The sequence below is a fragment of the Eumetopias jubatus genome, unplaced genomic scaffold, assembly GCF_037043125.1.
Source record: "Eumetopias jubatus isolate StellerSeaLion01/CBP00866 unplaced genomic scaffold, mEumJub1_p1.0 scaffold_4, whole genome shotgun sequence".
NCBI classification, from domain to species: domain Eukaryota; kingdom Metazoa; phylum Chordata; class Mammalia; order Carnivora; family Otariidae; genus Eumetopias; species Eumetopias jubatus.
In genome coordinates this window covers 30,998,570-31,018,064 of record NW_028274810.1, presented here as the reverse complement: position 1 = coordinate 31,018,064, position 19,495 = coordinate 30,998,570, and the positions used below count along the sequence as shown (strand labels likewise).

General features: G+C 43.5%; 1 long non-coding RNA gene across 6 annotated transcripts in view; it reads right to left on the bottom strand.

The window, feature by feature from the left end:
- LOC114196852 (uncharacterized) overlaps positions 1–14,048 on the bottom strand; it is a 62,598-nt gene extending 48,550 nt beyond the window's left edge. Inside the window, exons 1-3 of one of the 6 annotated variants that reach the window (XR_015767968.1) lie at positions 13,929–14,048; positions 12,864–13,010; positions 7,340–7,457 (exon numbers count right to left, since the gene is read on the bottom strand). This is a non-coding gene — a long non-coding RNA (uncharacterized LOC114196852). Of the gene's footprint in view, positions 1–7,339; positions 7,458–12,863; positions 13,011–13,870 lie in introns of all 6 variants that reach the window. The other 5 variants (XR_003606803.2, XR_003606804.2, XR_015767969.1 and 2 more) reach the window with 5 other exon arrangements.
- Positions 14,049–19,495: the final 5,447 nt, after the last annotated feature.

The following is a 19,495-nucleotide window of genomic DNA, read 5'->3' as shown; positions in this document are numbered from 1 at the left end:
TTGGCAGGGCCTTCCCCGCTGGAGTTAGGCCTACCCCGACTATCTCAGCGTCCGCCTGAGGCCAAGGGAAGTGAAACCCGAGGCTCTCTGGCCCCGGAAGCCGGGAGCCGCGACTACGCTCTCAAGGCGGTGTCCTGGGACACAAAGAGGGGCGAGGGCGCCAGCAAGGACGCAGTCCCTACTTCTCCCTTTCCCCGCGTGTCTGCCTCGGGGTTAACCCAAGGCGAGTAGTAACTGGCTTTCGGCCTGTGCTCTCACACCAGCCTCTTCAGCATAAAAAAGGCGACCTTCAGCCCCGCCAGGGGCAGGGCGCGCGCGTTCTCAGGCTGACACCTCCTGCCTGGGGTCGGACCGGACCTGGGTCCAGGGTCACTCGGACGCTGCGCTCCGCGCTTGGGGACAGGTGTGCTGGAAGGCGTCGGGCCAACGGCAACAAGAGTCGCGCCTGGCGTCACCCACGGACGGTTCCCGTAGTTGCCCGCGGGTCACGTGCCCCGGAGGCCGCGGCCCAGAACAGCCCGATGACATGTCCCTTCGTCCAGCGGCGCGGAGGGGTGTGGTAGGAGCCTAAATCCGGATCCTGAACGCCTAGAGGGGACGAGAGCGCCCCCCCCCCCCCTTGGGCGACCAGCAGGCTTCTTCAAACAGCTGTCGGGTCCCTCGGCGTTTGCGTTGGGGTGGGGGAGGGGAATCCAGGAAGAAGGTACGTTAAGTCTGGGCAAAAAGCGACAGAGAGGAGTATATGCAGAGGAGAGGAAGGGATGCACCGCAGACACGCCGCCCACAGCAGCCCTAGCCTTTCGCGTGGGGCCTCCACCTGCAACCTGCTCCAAAGGTGAATGGCTCCAAGAGTGTTAAGAAATGGACTGGCAGAAGAGCACTGCTTAGAAATCCAAATTTCCCTACCACTGCTGCCTGGAGTAGTCCTTTTGCAGAGCAGTAAAACTAATTTAGCTTCCTTTCTCCCCCCTCTTCCCCCATAGGGAAAACTCAGTGTCTTCTCCACACCTTAACCCAGTTGTTCTGACCTAAAATTAAAACACATCCCCTAACAAGTGTTCACAGACAAGGGTGACTGTAGAAATTCTGCCTAGAAATAATGTTCTTTAGACTGAGGCTATTAACTATACAAGTTGCTTTTCTGGTATTTCCTTCTGGAATGAGATGAAAATTCCTAATAAAAGCCAAGAGTGACGGTATTACTAGCATGCTGTTCAGAGTAAGGGAGAACAAAAAAGAAACTTCAGTTTCTCCAAATTTTTCATTTTCTGGTAACTTTATTTATTTTTCAAGATTTTATTTATTTATCTGACAGAGACACAGCGAGAGAGGGAACACAAGCAGGGGGAGTGGGAGAGGGAGAAGCAGGCTTCCCACCAAGCAGGGAGCCCGATGTGGGGCTTGATCCCAGGACCCTGGGATCATGACCTGAGCCGAAGGCAGACACTTAATGACTGAGCCACCCAGGCGCCCCATTTTCTGATAACTTCAAACACCTTGGCATTTTATCAGTAATTTAACATAAAGATTGTTAACTGACACTAAATTTTAATAGTTCACTTTGTCTTAACGATCAGTTAAGTTTATTTTCCTTAAAACAGGCATTTCCTTAAGCTTACTTTTAAAATCTGAATCTCTTCTCAAAACACCACACTGCCTGCCCACCCTTTTATCTAAAAAAACAAATACTATGCATATTACAGTCATGAGAGATTATATGCAAATTAACACTTTATTATATGTTTTCAAATATCTGAATTAGAGTTTAGGTTCAGTATTTTCTTCTAAGGTAGGAGGGTTGTAATAAAATTGACTAACAAATAATAGTTACATATAGATAGCTAGTAGTTTTTCTGGAATTAAGTACATGTTCAGTGAAATAAGCCTAAACTGATGAGGCTGCTTGCTTGGTGGCAGTGAAGCTGTGCAGGGAAAGAGACAGCATTGTTGCTGCAGGTAATTTTCATCCTGAACTCAGTATATTTGTTTTTCAAATTTTAATACTTGTCCTATAGTTGCCAAGACTTCCATCTCTGCTATGGATATGAATGTGTAGCGGGTCTGTGGTTCTGAAGCAGCAAAGGACTATGTGTTGCAAACGGCTCCAATCTGGGGTTTAGGAAAAACTTGGATGCCTGCAGTTCTATGGCTCAGAGCCCCAGCCAACACGAGCCCCAAAGGTAAGCTCTGCAGGGTCTTCTACTCGGTGTGGACAGCAACATTCGTGGCGGAGGCCTGTGGCTTAGACAGGACCCCTGGGCACAGGAGGAAGGAGTGGGAAATGTCCCACCTGTAGTAGTAACAGCCTCATCCTCCTGGACAATGAAAGGAGCAAATATTACACATTTATTTCTCCCACATAAAATCAGTTGTTTTTTTTATTTCATTTTATGAAAACAACATAGAAAAATTCAATGCAAAATGGGTCTCAAACTAAAATACATAGAAATCAGGAAATTCAATTTTTTGAATTGAGTGTAAATTGTTTCATATACAACACATGCCAGAATTTCCTTGTGGCAAGCAAATTCATTCAAGACTGCAGAGCTGCAGTGTAATCACAATACAGTGTGGCAACTACAAGCGTGACTTCCCTTTCTTTTAGTCTTAATTGCAATACTACAGCAAATCTGGTTTCAGATCAGGCAAAATGTGATCTACCTGTAAATCCTATACAGTCTATGCCTGCCTATGTGCAACCTAGCCTACAAGATTATGTTTCTACAATTAAGGGGAAATTTTAAAAGAAAATCTTTTGATGGTGGTTTTTTGATCTTCTTCTGGCCAGAGACTTGGGTGAGCTATTTTTCTACTTCTGTCAGTGTTCCCAAGCCTCACTGGGGCCAGGAAGTTAACACAAGTTAGGTCTAAGATGCTAGTAGACTTTCTGCTTGGGACCAGCCTAAAGACCACATTTCAAATTTTCAAACTAATACCATACATTCCTGCTGCAGTGAGAACAGTATGCATTCAGAAAGAGCAAAAAAATTTCTATGGACTATGGGGATGGAGTGGGTAACACATACAGAAAAGATAGAGTTTTCCCCCCACTATCCCAAGGGGGGAAAAATAACAATAAAGAATCAACACTTAACCTACTATTGGTCTTATTTTCAATGTTTAGAGGGAAACCCCCCACACCAACTTCTCATTCTCGATTCTTGACTTACAGAAAACAGGTCTGAACAGCTCTACACCTATTTTCTGGAGAGCCTGAAGTCTGAAGACATTGTTTAGACAGATTCAGGCATCTTACAACTGTCAGTCCTTTGTGGAACAGGAGATTCCCAACCCTGGAAACAAAATAGAATTGGAGATTCCTGAGCAGGCAGTGGAAATCTCTACACAGAGATCCTGGAGAAGAAGTTTCCAAATTTCCCCAAGAGCTAACAGTGTCTACAGAACTAAGAGTGTCTGCATTTGAAAAGGGAGGACCTCTTGGGTGCTGAGTGTGAATATATGCATGGGTGTGTGGGGGGAGGCAGATCAGGGCCTGGTTGTATCTTTGGACTGTAACCTATACAGGTGGGATTAGATTGCTAAGAATACTTCCTGGGGGTTTTCTGGTGGGTCTTGGCTATCTTCAGGTACCTTCTGCATGGCTCTGGAATTTCACTTAAACACAGGTACTGTGCCTGGCTCTCCAAAGTCACCCTTTTCTATGGGAGAAGAGAAATCTACCAGGGAGGGAGCCAGCCTTTTGATTTTTTAAGCACATGAAAAATCCCCATCTCCTTGTAGGCCTGAAGAGAAATTCAGCAGGGCTGGCATTTCCTACTTTCTGAACACACCACCCACCTACTTACCAAGGGTGCTGCAGTGAAGACGGGAAAATAGCAGGTAAAATAAAGGGAAGGGAATTTGAGAAATTTTAAAAATAAAGGGATAGGAAATATGACCTTAGAAGTAGAACAAATAAGTATTATTCTAGCCTCTCCTTCTTACCCTGCTCCTTCCCTCCCCTGCCTCAATGAAAATAAGCCACCAGAGTCCTCTAGAAGTCTCTTAACTTTCTGCTCTTAAATGGCTCCTTTTCCAAGGAGGAACAAGGTCTGTTTTCTGATGTGGGGACTCAGATGCTTTGTTATTGCAACTTAATTTTGTCATTGCTTCTTTTCAAAGATTATTTGGAATGAATTGTTTCTTTTGTTTACTATCCAACAAACCACCTCTGCTAATCTTATATTTTATCTCCCTAACATATGGAAAAGCTATTTATTCTAGCCAATCACAATAAAGTGAAGAAAACCCCATTTTATGGAAAAATATATATCACTAGTCTGTTGATCATTAAAGATATGATTACCAGTGAAAATCCTCTGAAGGTGGCACATTTATGCTTCTAGGAACAGATGGGGACACGCATTTTCCTTGCAAATACTTTTGAAATTGCTCTACTGGTAGCAGTATAAAAATGATATACAGATGCCAGGGCCGGCATGGCCAGGATGAGTGTGCCAGATTTACACAGTAAAGCCTTCACATGCAGACTGTCAGTTTTGATTGATCTCTACTATACCTCAGGAACTTGTTGACTAGGTAGGGAAACAGTGCAAATAATTCACTGCAGCAAGTCAGATAATTCACACAACCAATCGGTCTGCTTCACTTTCTGGCTGTGACATATGAGCCTTCCCTACAAAGATGCATCATTTTCCAGCTTGAGCAATATTCAGTGTCAGGGAAGAAAAGGTATTAAAGCCACACAAAAGGAGGCAGACTATCATAGGACCAGAAGTTGTTTTGGTGATGGAAGCCAGATTCAGCTGTAGTCTAAGTCCTACCAGAGTGTTCAGGCCCAATTGTCATTATCATATTGATTAAAAAAAAAAAAAAGTTCATCATAGTGCAATTTTAGGTTTAATGGCAACGGATCGGGAAAGAGCAAAGAATTATCCCACAAAAGCACAACATTCTTACCGCAGGGACGTTTCCCTGTTCCAGTTCGTTGATGGAGTTGATTAAGTTTAAATGAAGCAGACACTGGATAAAAGTAAGGGTATTGACCACTGGGCACTGCGATCCGTGCTTGAAAGGACCTGATACATGCAGAAAAGCAAGATTTGCTAAATGCTCTAATCTTCAATCAAATCTTACATCAATACAGACAAAGTTTGGTAATGAGAGATTCAATGAAGCATGTGGGAGAAAGAATTAATCCTCTTGGTCTAAACTGGCTTCAACTTTGAAGCTTGCTCCGAAGGAAAGACAGTTATCTAAATGCTAAATAAGAAACTTATTGTACTTTTCATGGCATGCTAATCTTTTGTCTATTTCATCTCTATTATGTGTATGCTCGTAGATTGCAGTTGTCATGGTGATTATATCAAGCCACCACGCTCAGAAGATGGTGGTGAGAAGCCAGGCACGGAGATGGAAAAGACCCCCACGCAATCCACAGTATGGGGAGGGAAAAAAAGAGGGAAGAGAAGTAGGCGGGCACCTGACGCTTCCCGGGCTCCTTCCCACCCAGGCCCCTGCCTTGCTCTGGTTTGGGCCAATGAGGCTGGGCCTTTCAGTGCCTTTACAGGCATGGTGCCCCAAGTGAAGTTAGCAGCACTTGGTAATAATGGTGGTCAGGAGGGGATCAGGCATCCTTCCTACCTCAAACTTCTTTCCCCATACAGGTTCCCAGCTTTTAGTCCGGAGACTCCTCCCTCTTCTCACAAGAGTCCCCTTCTCCCTAGCGCTGCAACCAGGCAGGTGGAGAGGATGATAGGAGAAGGAACACAGAAGGGCAAGGGCTCAGACAGTTGCATCTCACTCGCTCAGCAAAGCAGTGCCTGGGGGCCAGGAAGGTGAGTGATCAGATCCTGACAGCTGGAGGAATTCCTAGGGAGAGGAGCAGCCCACAGAACCCTGGCAGGAGGTGGAAGCTATATGGTCACCCAGTCCTGGTGACCAAAGGTGGCCCTGGGCCCTTTATGTGTTTTACAAAAGTTGCCAAATTAAGATGGGATTATAACTGCTCCAGCCCTTGTCAGGGCTGAAAGGCTGGGAGCCTCAAATATGCCCCGGCAGTGTTGATGAAAAGCTTAAAAAGTAATAAAAGGGAGAAAAGAGCAGGAAAGTAACATGTATAACTCTTATTAAAGAGAAGAGCCACGGAGAGGTTGTGAACTTGAATCACTGTTTGAACTTTAATTTGTTCATTAACAGGATTTGCCCCTCACTGCGAATGTTATTACTTCCCTTTGCCGCTCAGCAACAACTCTGGGCATAATGAAAGAGTCTGGCAAAAAGTTAAATGCCTGGTAATTAATTCATTTAATTGAAAAAAAGGGGAAGAGAGAGAGAAGTCCCACTGCAGGAGCAGAAGGCAGAAGGGTTGGAGGAGGGGGCAAGGCTGGAATCTGTGTGGAGGCCCCCTCCAAGGCTCGGTGCCACCCACCAAGGAGGGGAGAATTGGTCTCTGATGAGGCTCTTTCGGCAAAATTAATGACAACAGCACCCTGAATACCCCTGCCCAATGCAACCCACCCCTGCTTCAAACCCCTGGCAGTTTTCAGCCAGGAGCTACTTTATTTTTTTTTTTTAAGATTTTATTTATTTATTTGACAGAGACACAGCAAGAGAGGGAACACAAGCAGGGGGAGTGGAGAGGGAGAAGCAGGCTTCCCCCTGAGCAGGGAGCCCGATGTGGGGCTTGATCCCAGGACCCTGGGATCCTGACCTGAGCCGAAGGCAGACGCTTAACGACTGAGCCACCCAGGCGCCCCCAGGAGCTACTTTAGATGATCTGTTAGGGTGGCATGGATACCAAAAATCCAAAAATAATATATATTCCAAAAACACCTCTCATTGAAAAAGTAGGGAAATGTCTTTTGCTTTCTCTCCTTCCTTCCCTTAGAACAGGTTTCTTTTGTAGTCTTCGGTTTCTAAGCTGGAGTGAAAAGGAGTGTCAGGAGCTGGATATAATCCGCATGTTGGCATCTTAATATTAATCAGCCTTATAACATCATACTTTCTTTCCACCCCCAAACGAACAGATAATTTAAATAAACTCAAGAGATGAGAAAAGAAATACACTCCTTGCCCCTGCTCAGAAGCAACAGGACTAAGCCATTTTGTTTTGCCTCTAACCTTACAGGGCCTATGTTTTCCTTTGTCATTTATCTCCTTCCTGTGTTTGCCAACCACTGTGTACAATTCTCTTGGCATGTGCATCCTCCTTCCAAGGGAAGCAATCCTTGGCTATAGTTAACTACTACAACACCCCAGACACCCCAGAGCTATTAGCACCATGCTGCCCCTTGCCCCCCAAATGAGAGAACAGAAAAATTCATGAAATCAATATTAGGTCAGTTATCCTTTTCTGCTTAATATGTTTAAAGCCTACCATCGAACAGTAATAGGTGGTTGCAGTTTCCTCAGGTTTTAAAAAACTGGTGTCCATGTAATCAGTGTGACTCCCTTTAGAAATGCAATTGTCGACCATGTATTCTCCCACTACAAAACTACAATGGGCAGAAAAAAAGAGAGAGATGAGGAGAAAATGAGAGACAATATAAATAAATCTCCTAGTATCCAAAACTATTTACTAGGTTTGTGTCTTTAATTAAATCATTTTAATGATTTAGGAAAGGACAGAATTTTCTCATCCAAATCACAATATCACCAAATAAAGTCATCAAAATTACCATTTTGGTAGCACCATCCTCCCCATTTAACCCAATGCCACTACAGTCCTAACCTCAAACTTCATATGGCTACAAGTGACCTGTACTATGCCTTCCTGGAAACCAGTGAAAGGCACACACTCATCTTCATTAACAGGAAGGGGAAAGGAGCTCTTTTAAAGGGCTATTATTTGAGCTGAAGCAAGTTCTAGGGGTATTTAGCATTAAAATTACTTCCCACCTTTTACAGTCCCTGAATATTGAGTGAGTTCTATTTTCCAAAGTTATAGAACTATACTAATTTTATTCTGGTCAACTTGACATTAAATATTAGGAGTCTACACACAAAACAAAACAAAACAAAACACTCTCTAACTCCACACTGTTTAGTCCTTAGCTCCTTCTACGAAAGAAACTTTATAAAGAGACCACATCAACCAGGTCTGATCACCCTTCCACTATCCCTAATCTATACCCCTGTCACCTTACATGTGCAAAGTGAGTTTCTTCCTTCCTCCAAAACAGCTTTCAGAATGCCTTGATATTAACCACCCTAAACCCCTACTTTACTGGAAAGCCCTGGATAGCTCCGATAGCCTCTAACAGCCCTGGCTCCTTAAACTGGCTTTTTGCCTCCTCCCCACTCTCCCTAACTGGACATTTCTGGTTTGTTTTCCACTACTAGCCTACACAAGGCAAGACAGCTCTTCAGACAGACAGCCCTCCAATTGTCCTCTGAAAATACCACACGGATTATCTTCGTTTTATTGAACACTTGTGAGGTGTCAGGTACCATGTTAGGCATTACAAACATCATCTTATTTAAGCCCTTCAACTAAATGAGATATGATTATACCCATTTTAAGGTTGTAGAAACTGAGACTAAAGAAGTTAAGATACTTGTCCAAGCAAAATCTCACAGCAGAGACAGGATTCTTATGCTTATCTATCTGGCTCAAAAGCTGGTTTACCTTCCACTCTGGCATACTCCCACCCTTGCTGTAGTGTGTGTTCCGATCGCTGCTTCTCAACTGCACCATACATATCTGAATTCCACCCAGACTGTAAATCCCAGAGAGAAATTCCTACCTCTATCTTGAAATCTTTCATCATCATCCTAGTCCTTGGCAGATTATCTGCAGCCCTTACATGTCATGCCTATTCTCTGCCCTGTACAGTCTTGTCAGTTTTCTTTTACTCAGTCCCTTCCAACCACAGTGTAATATCCTTGAAAATGGAAATTTCTTTATACTCCTCCCTCACTCTCCAGAGCCTAATAATTTAGCTCCCATTTGCTGAGCATACACAGCAGGTGTGTACAACAATCCTAAAGTAGACTATTATTATTGCCATTTTGCAGATAAAGAAACTGAGGCTTAGAGAGATTAAGAAACTTGCCCAAGCCACTCAGCAAGTAAGCAGCAGATGTGATATGCAAACACAGACTGTCTGAATCAAATGCCCCAATATACTATACTGGCTCAAATACACTGTGCCTCACAGAATGTGAATTTATGAAGCATCACTGTGTCGAAGATAGTCAACAAGCCTCCAGAAAACATCCCTCTAACCAATGACTTCAGACAAGGGGCACTGTTTCTTCCTCTTTAGTAGGGTAGATTCTGAAACTCAACAGAAGAAAAGATGAGTATATACCACCCCATAAGGTCCCAGACCATTCTCCCAACCTTGCTTGGAGCCATTGCCCCATGTTGGTGGGAGCCAATGATGCTGCCTGTATCTGTACTGGTGTTTCTGTGAGATAGAGAGGCAAACTGTTCTTTCCCCAGCAGCCTCGGTAACTTTTAAATACACAGAGGAAAGTAGGAAAAAATAAAAGATATGAGTGTTAACTTTTTTTAAATGGCCTGCAAGGGACTGGGGACGTTTTGCTATCTCTGCAGCAAAAATGGCTTGCTGTTGTGGGAAGAATAACAATTGCTTAAAAATGTTCACAGCTGACCAATTAAGCCAATATATGGAACTCCAGCCAGCTTCTGTCCTCCCCTAAGACATGAAGGTAGCAATGGGGATTAATGAAATCCCTAAGAAGAACTTCTGAGAGTACAAGAATCAAGGCCTGGAAGTCTGGCTACTTTTCCCCCACATATAGAGCTTGCCTTCAGTGCCAATGCTGAAGATCCGGACTTGATAGTATTAAGCAAGCTGGCAGGTTTCTTTATATCCAACAGGAAGCATTTTTATTTTATTTTTTTAAGAGTTATTTTAGAGAGAGAAAGAGCGAGAGAGCGCACACACATGAATGGGGGGAGGGGCAGAGAGAAAGGGAGAGGGAGAACTCAAGCAGATTCCTGCTGAGCACAGAGCCCGATGGGGGGCTCGTTGGGGGGCTCAATGTGGGACTCAATCTCATGACCCTGAGATCATGACCTGAGAAGAAACCAAGAGTCAGACACTTCATCAACTGAGTTACCCAGGCGCCCTTTAGGAAGCAATTTTTAAAGAATCTCTTGCAGGGGTGCCCGGGTGGCTCAGCTGGCTAAGTATCAGACTCTTGATTTTGGCTCAGGTCATGATCTCAGGGTGGTGAGATTGAGCCCCACGTTGGGCTCCATGCTAGGCGTGGTGTCTGCTTAAGATTCTCTCTCCCCCTTCCTCCCCCCGCTCCGTGTGCGCATGTTTTTTTTTCTCTCAAATCAAGAAATCAATCAATCTCTTGCCGAAGAGAATACTCTGACAACAGAGTACTACTTCTTATGAATCTGAGAAAGGAGGAATAATGACTGTATTATTCACTCATCTCTAGTATCCATGCTAAAATTACTCTATTCTCCCAAGTTCCCAAAGGCAGGTTTCCATCTTCATTTATATTTTGGTTTAAATATCTTTACAGCTCAAGGCCTATGACCCCTACACCTTTACCTACAAAACCTGTGCAGTGGCACACAAAATCCTGTTACTTGCACAGTACTTTAATAAACCAGTCCTTCCATATACTCCATCTCAGATGAGGCTCAAAACTACCTTTTGAAGTAGACCCAATGAGTATTACTACAATATACATTTTGCCTATAAGGAAAGTAAAATTTGCTTCAAGTAACATAATTGGCACATGGTAAACCTGGTCCCCACTCCTGGCCCAGGATTCTTTCTACCACATGATACTTCCCAATACTCAGGCAATTTCCCACCTTTTCTATATTCTGGGTCCACATGTAAACTTTGTAAATCTAAAACCAAGAGCCTCTCTATGAAAGAGATGGACCTCAAACTATACCAACCGCACTTAGTTCTTTTACAACTACCTAGGACCATACTAAGAGCCAATCCAGAAGCTATAAACACTATAGACAAAAATTTAGTAGACTCAAAGAAAGAAATATTTGGATGGTTCTTAAATCTATAGAAGATGAGCAGACATGATAGACTATCCATTTCAAAAAAAAAAAAAAAGGTTAACCTCATGTCACCTGTTTTTCCACAATTGTATCTATTGAGGGTATACTAAGTACCTAATACTCCCTTGTACTTATAAAATTTAGGAACTGTTCTGTCTACCTAATGGACAAACAATCCAGGGTGTACCCAGAAAATATCTGGAATTGGATCTGTCCACCTTGTTCACTGACCTTTTAGTTGGTTATGTAACCCTGGTATCCAGGACCCAGCAGGTCCCTTTCCCCAATTTCTGGGCGATATCTAAGCTCATTAAAGCAGACAGGACTCAAATTTCCAGGCCTTATAAATGGCTGAAATAAGGACATTCTTTTTGTGTCAGCTCAAGTTTGGTTAATCTCCATATCCAATCTAACTCTGGGGTGAAAGAGAAGAATACATTTGTTGCTTTGGGACTGTTGCCCTATTTCTTTATCTGCTGGCTGACCTTCCTTATATAAGTGCACCAGCATTTGCAACATTCAGTTTAAGCAGGAAGGCCCTTTCATCTTTGTCCCCTGGCCTTGATCTCTCATCATTATGGTCTGGATGCCTGCTAATCACTAATGATCCCATGGCCCTTTATATAATACTGAGGTCTTAGACCAGAACTGATATAAAAAATCCTACTCAGCTAATTACATTCTTTCTGCTTTTCTTGGTTCTCCATATAGTCTCAGCTGGAGTTGAATCTGAACTATTCCCTCAGATTTTAAATCGTTTGCTGGTGGTTTTTGGAAAGCACTTATAAACTCTTCTCTCAAATGAATTCAACTAATTATAATTCAAAAACCCTATGAACTACCTCTTACCCTCTCCCTCTTTCTCTTTTCCTTGTCTTTCTATTCCCTTTCCCTTATTCTGGTCTTGAATATCGTAAGAGTTTAAATTCACTGGGTGAGGAGTTTCATGATTCTGTATTTTGATAGTATATTGTTAACTTATAGCAGTATATAGTGGTTCTATGACACATCTACTTTGGGGTCTATGTTCACAACCAACTACTAAAAATGACAAGTGTTTTGACCCAAAGGTTACATTTAACCTACAGTCTAAGGATCACTGAATTTTTTATTAATGGTAAATGCCTTGCTCACAAAATAGAATACAGGTAAAGTTTGGTTTCTTAACTGAGTATAATTCTTTTATATTTCAAGGAATGTGGAGCACAAAATCTGTAGAACTATATAGGGCAATCCTGATTTTAGCTTATAACATCTTGAATTTTTTGTACCCATTTTCATATTCTAGAACTTAACAGCTTTTGTAATCATAGCAGCAAAACTGAACTCTCATAAAATCCAGATCAACCCAATTCTGGACAACACAACTTTCTGAATATGACTGTATACAGTATACATTGACTGACAATCAAAGAGAATGTATAGCTCCAAAGGACAGCTGTAGTAAGTCATTAAGACTGGAGTTTTATAGAATGTTTACCTGACTTCCATACCTGAGATAAACTGATCATTTCACACACCCAACACTTGTGCTAAAAGCATATGGTCTCTCATTAAAGCTAGCAGATGATTTTCTTTCACAACAAAGGTATAAACACAACTAGTTTCCTCACTTTTCCAATTATTCCAGTTTTACAAGATGTTTGGTTTCATAAATAGAGCCTTCTCACTGACTTACTATGGACTATTTGGTAGGACACAACATCTTTGTTCCTCGGTTTATATAGAATAGGAATAAAACAAAACCCTCCTCCTTCCTAGGGGGACTTCTGTGAGTATATTGATAAATACCTACAAAATGATAAATGCTACTACCTCTTTCAGCATTTTGAAAGATGTCAACCAAACAAAATATTTTTGGTGTGTGAATTAAAATGCCTCTTACTGATGGTCTCAGATGTTTCCTTGTAAGATAGCGTGTCAAGAACTGGCTTATATATTATCCGTCCTCCAGAACGCACTGACATCACACTTCATAATAGCTTGGTATGATGATTGCTGTCAAAATCACCTGCATGGAAACATCCGTGCCCTAGATTGACATAATGTGTTAGCGTGACACAGGACCAAACAACTAAGGACACCGCGCGAAGCCCCGACTTTGGAGCACTTGGGATGGAGGGGTGTGTTACGTGTGAGCTGAAGGGCCTCAACCTTTCTTACGCTTCAACTTAGGAGGAAAATGAAAGTTGCCTGGGGGTCTCGTGGGCGAGGCGGGAAGACCAGAAAGGCAAATGCCTGCGACAGAAGTAGGAAAAACTTTTTTTTTTTTCCCCCGAATTCGAATCCTATCCAGGGCTAGGCCTTTGGGTCTCCCTTCTCCATGACCACCACACAACGGCACACACTTTGCTGGGAAATGAAAACAAGACGAGGGTCTGGGGGAGCGACCGGCTCCAGACCCGGCTGAGGGGTGGACAGGGTCCCGTCACCTAGGCTTTCGGGCCGCCGCTGTCGCCGCGTCCCCCAAGGGCGCGACCCGCCGCCCTCGCGACCTGGAGAACTGGAGATCCGGGCACGGCCTCGCGTCGCCAACAGGCCCGACCCGCCCTCTCCTCGGGTTTGCGGTGGGCAAGGCTCCCCTCCCACCCCACCCCCCGCCCCGAACCTGGGTCTGTCACAAGCCGTCCTCCCCAACTGCGGCGTGAGAAGCAGAGCTACCCGAGCCGCGGGCCCCAACTGCACACAAAGCCCCCAACGGGGCCGCGGCGACTTCAAGCCTCGCTAATCCTGCTCCCGGAGCTCAGAGAGCAGCGTCCCGCGCTGCCACGTCTACCCCCACCCCCGCCCGGGGAAGCCCCGCTGAGGGGAAGCGCCGAGCCGGAGGTGAGCCCCTGCGCACGTGAGCATTCCCGCCCCAAGCAGGGCCCTCTGCCCGGCGGGCACTCTCACCTCAAATGAACAGGCGCTGCCGCCTGCGGGAGGAGGAGAGCGGGTGGGGAATACTCACACTGGGTCGGGCCGCGCAGGGACCTCGTCGGGAAGGACGCACGGGTCCGAGAGCGGAACCCTAGCAGCTTGCGGCCACGCCGCCTCCTCAGAAGGGAGGCCTCTACCGTCCGGCCTTGGACCTGCAGCTGCCGCGCGCGCACGCGCACACGCGCGCCACTGCCAGCCCCGCCCCGTCCCGCCGACTCCGCCCCGCCAGCCTCCTACTTCTCTGTCGGCTCCCACCCCTCCTCTCAGCCCGCGGGTGCAATCGGCGCTCTCCCGGAGACATACGCGAAGCGACATGGAACGCCTTCCCCTAAAATGAGCTGTGATATCCTTTTGATGGCTATAATTTATTCCAAATCGTCCTTGGACTGAAACGATCAATTAGCAGCCCGAAACGCACTGTGAAGTAAATTGTCACACTCTCTATTACAGGATGGTTATCATATATTTATAAGGTGTGTTTTCTGCAATCAGAACCAACAGGGTGTTGAGCGATCAGTCATAAACGCACTTCTTCAAAAGAGCGGGAGAGAAGCTCTAGCATTGTGTGGCGAGGAAGAAAATCTTATGACAGTTATTACCTCTCCCACCCTCTGCCCACGGTGATATTTCCTCTTGGCATCTAGGAAGTGCAGTGAGGCGAGAGCCTGCATCAACTCTCCAGGTCACTCACGTGACCCCTGTGAACAACAGAGGGACAGCCCCAAGAGGAGTGGTTTCCTTAGAGGTCAGGCATAAAGATCACTCACTCTTTCTCCGTCTCTGTTTTTACTCTCATCCAGGAGGACAGTATCTTACTCTTCCTTCTAAGCTTCTAGCTGAATGTATGCATTCTATACTTAATCTTAAGTGCCTTTTCTTTCTCTCTCTGTTATTTAGGTGTTATGTACTGTAGAGATTATGCCATGGTGATATAAAGTTTACCCACGGAGAGAACTCTGCATTCTGAATTGGAATCTCTGCCAGAACGCACAAACTCTGAGAAAGTCATAAGAAATTCTCATTCAGTCTGGTAGACTGTCCTGACCAAGCTATGGAAGCATTGTTATTTTCCTTATAGTCATCCTTAATGACTGTACATGGAAATACATCCAGAACTTCTGAGTTTCCTGTAACAAGCTATCATCATATTATCATCCACCAACCACCTATCAATCATTTTTTAGAAGGATTCTGGTTTGTATTTTTTCCTTTTGCCTGAAAAACCCTAACTCTAAAGCCCAACCTACTCATTATTGTGAGAAAAATTTAGCAGCCAGAAGTATGCCTCTGTGGGCAATAAAGTGATATCTGTGAAGAGTGAGTCACAAGGTGGAGTAAGATACAGAGTTTACACCACATTCTTCTTAGGTTAACTACCCTCATGATTTCTGAATGGCCAGGCTTGCCTGCAATGCCAGCCTCTGAAGAATGGACAGAAATCTGGTTGGGCATTTGAACTGTAAAGGCAGCTGTTGCCATTGGGCTTCCCCCAGCATAAGTGGAGCACCATGTTCTTCTCAGAAAGCAAAGGAGCCAGGGACCCTTGCCTCACTTGTTAGTAAAGAGCATTGTAAAGAACCAGACCCAGCACCTTTACCTTGTAGCTTCTAAAGTTATTGATTTAATTTGCATTTAATAGCTAATACTTATTGAGCACTTACTCTGGGCCAGGCATTGTGCTTTAAATTATATGCATTACCTTATTTAATCCTATCAACAAACTTATGGGGAAATTTCCTCATTTTGCCAATAAGAAAACTGAGATTTGGCAAAATTAAGTAACTTCTCCCAGGGCATACTCCTAGTAAGTGATGATCTCAAACCCAGGTCAGTCTCCACTGCCCATGCTTTTTACCCCAATAACATAATACCTCAAAAATTTAAGATTTTGACTTAAGATTTTCCTCCAAAAAGATTTTAGAGGAGCTAATGACACAATGACAGTGGTAAATTCTGGAAGAAGAATGAAAGAACAGCTGCTTGCGAAGGAAAGACACAATAGATACATATACCCTGACCAGGTAGGTTACCCCTTTTCTGTTCTACCCTTCCTACATCCCATGATTTCTTTTTCAGAGTTATCACCTGCCATCTGGTGTGGTAGCCAAAGAGACCTTACCCAAGGTCAGCGAGGACTGCTAGGCTTGGGATGGGGGTGGGGGATAGGGGAGATGAACAGACCCCAGAGAAATCACAGCACCCTGGGGAAGAGACTTAAGTGGGAGCCAGAGTTGGCCAGAGGCCCTTGGCCCAGACCCCCAGCTCTGAGAATGAAATGTTGCCTCCTAATGGACTTTAAATTACCAACATCGCTAAACTCTCCCTTAATAGACTTGTAAAGATCTGCTTGCTACCTTTTTCCCCCTTCATGTAGAATTTGTAATCAAGAGCCCAATTTTGTCATTTGGAAATACTAATTATCTAATCACGCCATGCTGCATAACGCGCTTGTCTGCCCAATTAGCAAGGACAATTATTAAAATTCAGAGGCCTAATTATGTCTCAATTTAATGCTGGCAAACTTGCATACAGAGCAGTAATTAAAATCCTCTCTTTCCCTCTGCCTTTAGGGCAGGGGATGATTAGGCCCTGTCAGGGGGTGTACTGAACCAAACCAGTGAAGCGTATTGTGCAACATGACCCTGCATTGTTAAGTGTGTCAACATATTAACCTGAATTCCCTTCAGCCCCCACATAATCACATTTGGTGGAGGAATAAAGGAGCTAAAACATGAAGCATTTTATTAAAAAAACATAAATTCTTTTTAATTAATGCTATGAGAGTTCTGATGAATTTCATGCTTCCGAGTGCTGGAAGACATAAGACTGGTTCATCTAATTACTAGCAAATTTGCTCTTGTTAAAACTACTTTTTTTTACTCATCTAAAGAAAATGATTTTTTTTTTTTTTTGGTGGTGTAATAAAAAAGAAGAAAAGCCTGGCTATTTGGCTTCCAGTAATACAGTTGATTACCAGTTTTGTTTGATGATAGAACACAAGTGAATGCTGACTTCCAAAAGAATCAAACCCAAGACTGGAGGCATTAAAAAAAGGCTAGAATTTAATACTTGAAAGATGTTAATAAAAGTGAAACATTAAAAATCATAATATTGAAACAAATTCAAAATATTTATCTTTTGAGCTTAAAAGTTTGATGTGTGAAATAAAACCAGCATGAGGAGATCAGAGCACTGCACAAATTCCCATTGCTTCAGAAATCCCTCAGCATGCAGGAACCCAGACATTGTGTCTACTCTGCTAGCATCTCAATCCTCTTCTCTATGAACTAAGGAGAGCCACCAAACCCAGTAAGTCTTCAGAGCTGTCTTCTAAATTTTGGCTTTCACTCATGATGGAATATGGGATACATTATTCATGTGTTCAACTAAAAAAAGAAAGCATTCTATCTTAAACCAAAAATGAATTGTTCTGGAGAAAGAAGGACTTCTTTCCATTGCTTCTAAACTTCTTGCTGCATGGATAGTTTCTAGAGAGCAAGAGACACACGAACACACACATACACGGTCACTTGGTTGGACAGAGATTACTTTCAATTGATTTCATTTTGAATCTCATGACAACCTTGTGACACAGTGGGTAAGGCAAGCCAGTCGCCATTTTATTAATTTGGGGCATTTAAAATACTTACTGAAGCTGACTACTCTATACCCCACTTCCTAATTATAGGTAGGGCAAGTAGAACTCAGTTCCCCTTGCTTGCTGTTCATTGCATCAGATGGAGTGGCTGTGAGTGAGACACCAATGAGGGATTCTTGGTTTAGTAAAATATCTCAAGTTGAAATCAAAGTATAGATAGTATTATAAATAATGATGGAGTCTATATATCAACTCTGGAGGACCTTCTGTCCTTCAATCAATACTTAACAACAGGTTTAGTCATATCGGTTTATAATTGGTGCCTTTTGCCCATTTATGTCCTCCTTTAAGTCTTTATATTCTCCAAGATATGTATGATTACATCTGAGTTGGTGGTAGTAAAAGCAGTGTTCCTTCCTCCTACTCTTACTCTGGATACATTATGGGATAGAACATGGTGTTTAGGGACAACTCTGGCTGGTATAGGCCCTCTTACTAACAAAGACAGTGACCACAGGATAGTCTTTACAGGAGACGGTTGGCTGGAGGTAGGACAGGCCCTTTGGCATTTGTGCATAAAACCAGGGGGTAGCCCCTCCCCAAGGCTTCCCGCAGAGTATGCCCCATGTCTTGAAAATGGCGTTGCTCTGAGTCTCTTTGGATGGCACACTGAAGTGCAAATCTGTGTTCTGACTTGTTCCTGTGGCTGTCAGCATGTTTTCCTCTTGTCAGCAGCAATTGACTGGTCAGGCTCACCCCTGTACAGCAATTGTAACAGCTCATTGACAGGCTAGTGACCCAGCTGGACCTGATAATGGAAAACTATTGATTTTTGTAGGCTCCACGAATCTAAAATGAACGACCGATGTAATGTCATCAATTGTCTCGGACTCTGATAACCCAAGGGAAAAAGTTTCAGGGATTGCTTGTACTTCCTGACAACAGTGTTTCAAAATCTCACCAGGAATATGTAAGAAGAACCCCATTTCTTGGGTGTTTTCCTTAAATGACCCCAATTAGATAGGGCTTCGATACCTAGCCTTGCATGTTAAATAAGGTGGGAGTTAGCATTACCAAATTAGCCAAACTGGAACCTGATAGACCATCTAGACAAGATATTTGAGGAGAGGCACTTTGGAAAGGAAATGTTTTAAAATGTTTATTATAAAACAAGCTCACAGAAAAGAAAAAAAAAAGGTTGGGATTAAATCAAAATATATTGGCTTTCAAAGATCTTAATAGATGAAATTAGGATACAACTCTTAGACTGCTTCTGCTTCCCTGAGTTGATTTGTTTGGTAGAAAGAAAGGCTTGAAAGTAATGCAGATGTGCCTTGGTTGTGTGTTGGGAGAACTCACTATTTAGTTTGTTTTTAAAACCCTTTTCTCCTTAGTTGATCATTTCAAAATTCTCAAACATCGCTCAGTGTATTCTTCAGAAACAAGAGCTGTTTCTTTCCAAGCTAAATTAGCAATGGGTTAAAGCTAACTTTGCCCACTAGACAGTCCAGAGGACTCTGTGCTGAGTTATGGATAGAATGTCTGGTAATGGCCTCTGCAGAAGGGAACTTTCTTAAAAAAAAAAAAAAGAAGAAGAAGAAGAAAAGGAAGAAGAAGAAGAAGAAAGAAAAGAAAGAAGAAAGAAGAAAGAAGAAGAAGAAGGAAGGTTATTGATCTTGGCTGCCAACTCGATACATTTAGTTCACAATTCACTTGTGGTGAGAACATAATCATCTTATGGTCCTGATCAAATTCAGACATTCTAAGACGACAGTTCTGAGGGCTAGATGAAATCATAGAGCACAGAAATAACTGGGGTGCTTCCTCAGCTGTTTACTCAAAGAGGCGAGAGAGAGAGAGAGAATGAGAGAGAGAGAGAGAGAGAGAGAGAAGCTTCAGTGAGGAGCTGGAAAGAACAGACCCCAGAGGTGACAAGTCCATGTGCTGCTGGGCTCCTATTCACAGGATGCTGCAATCTTCACACTCTCCTGTAATGGTCC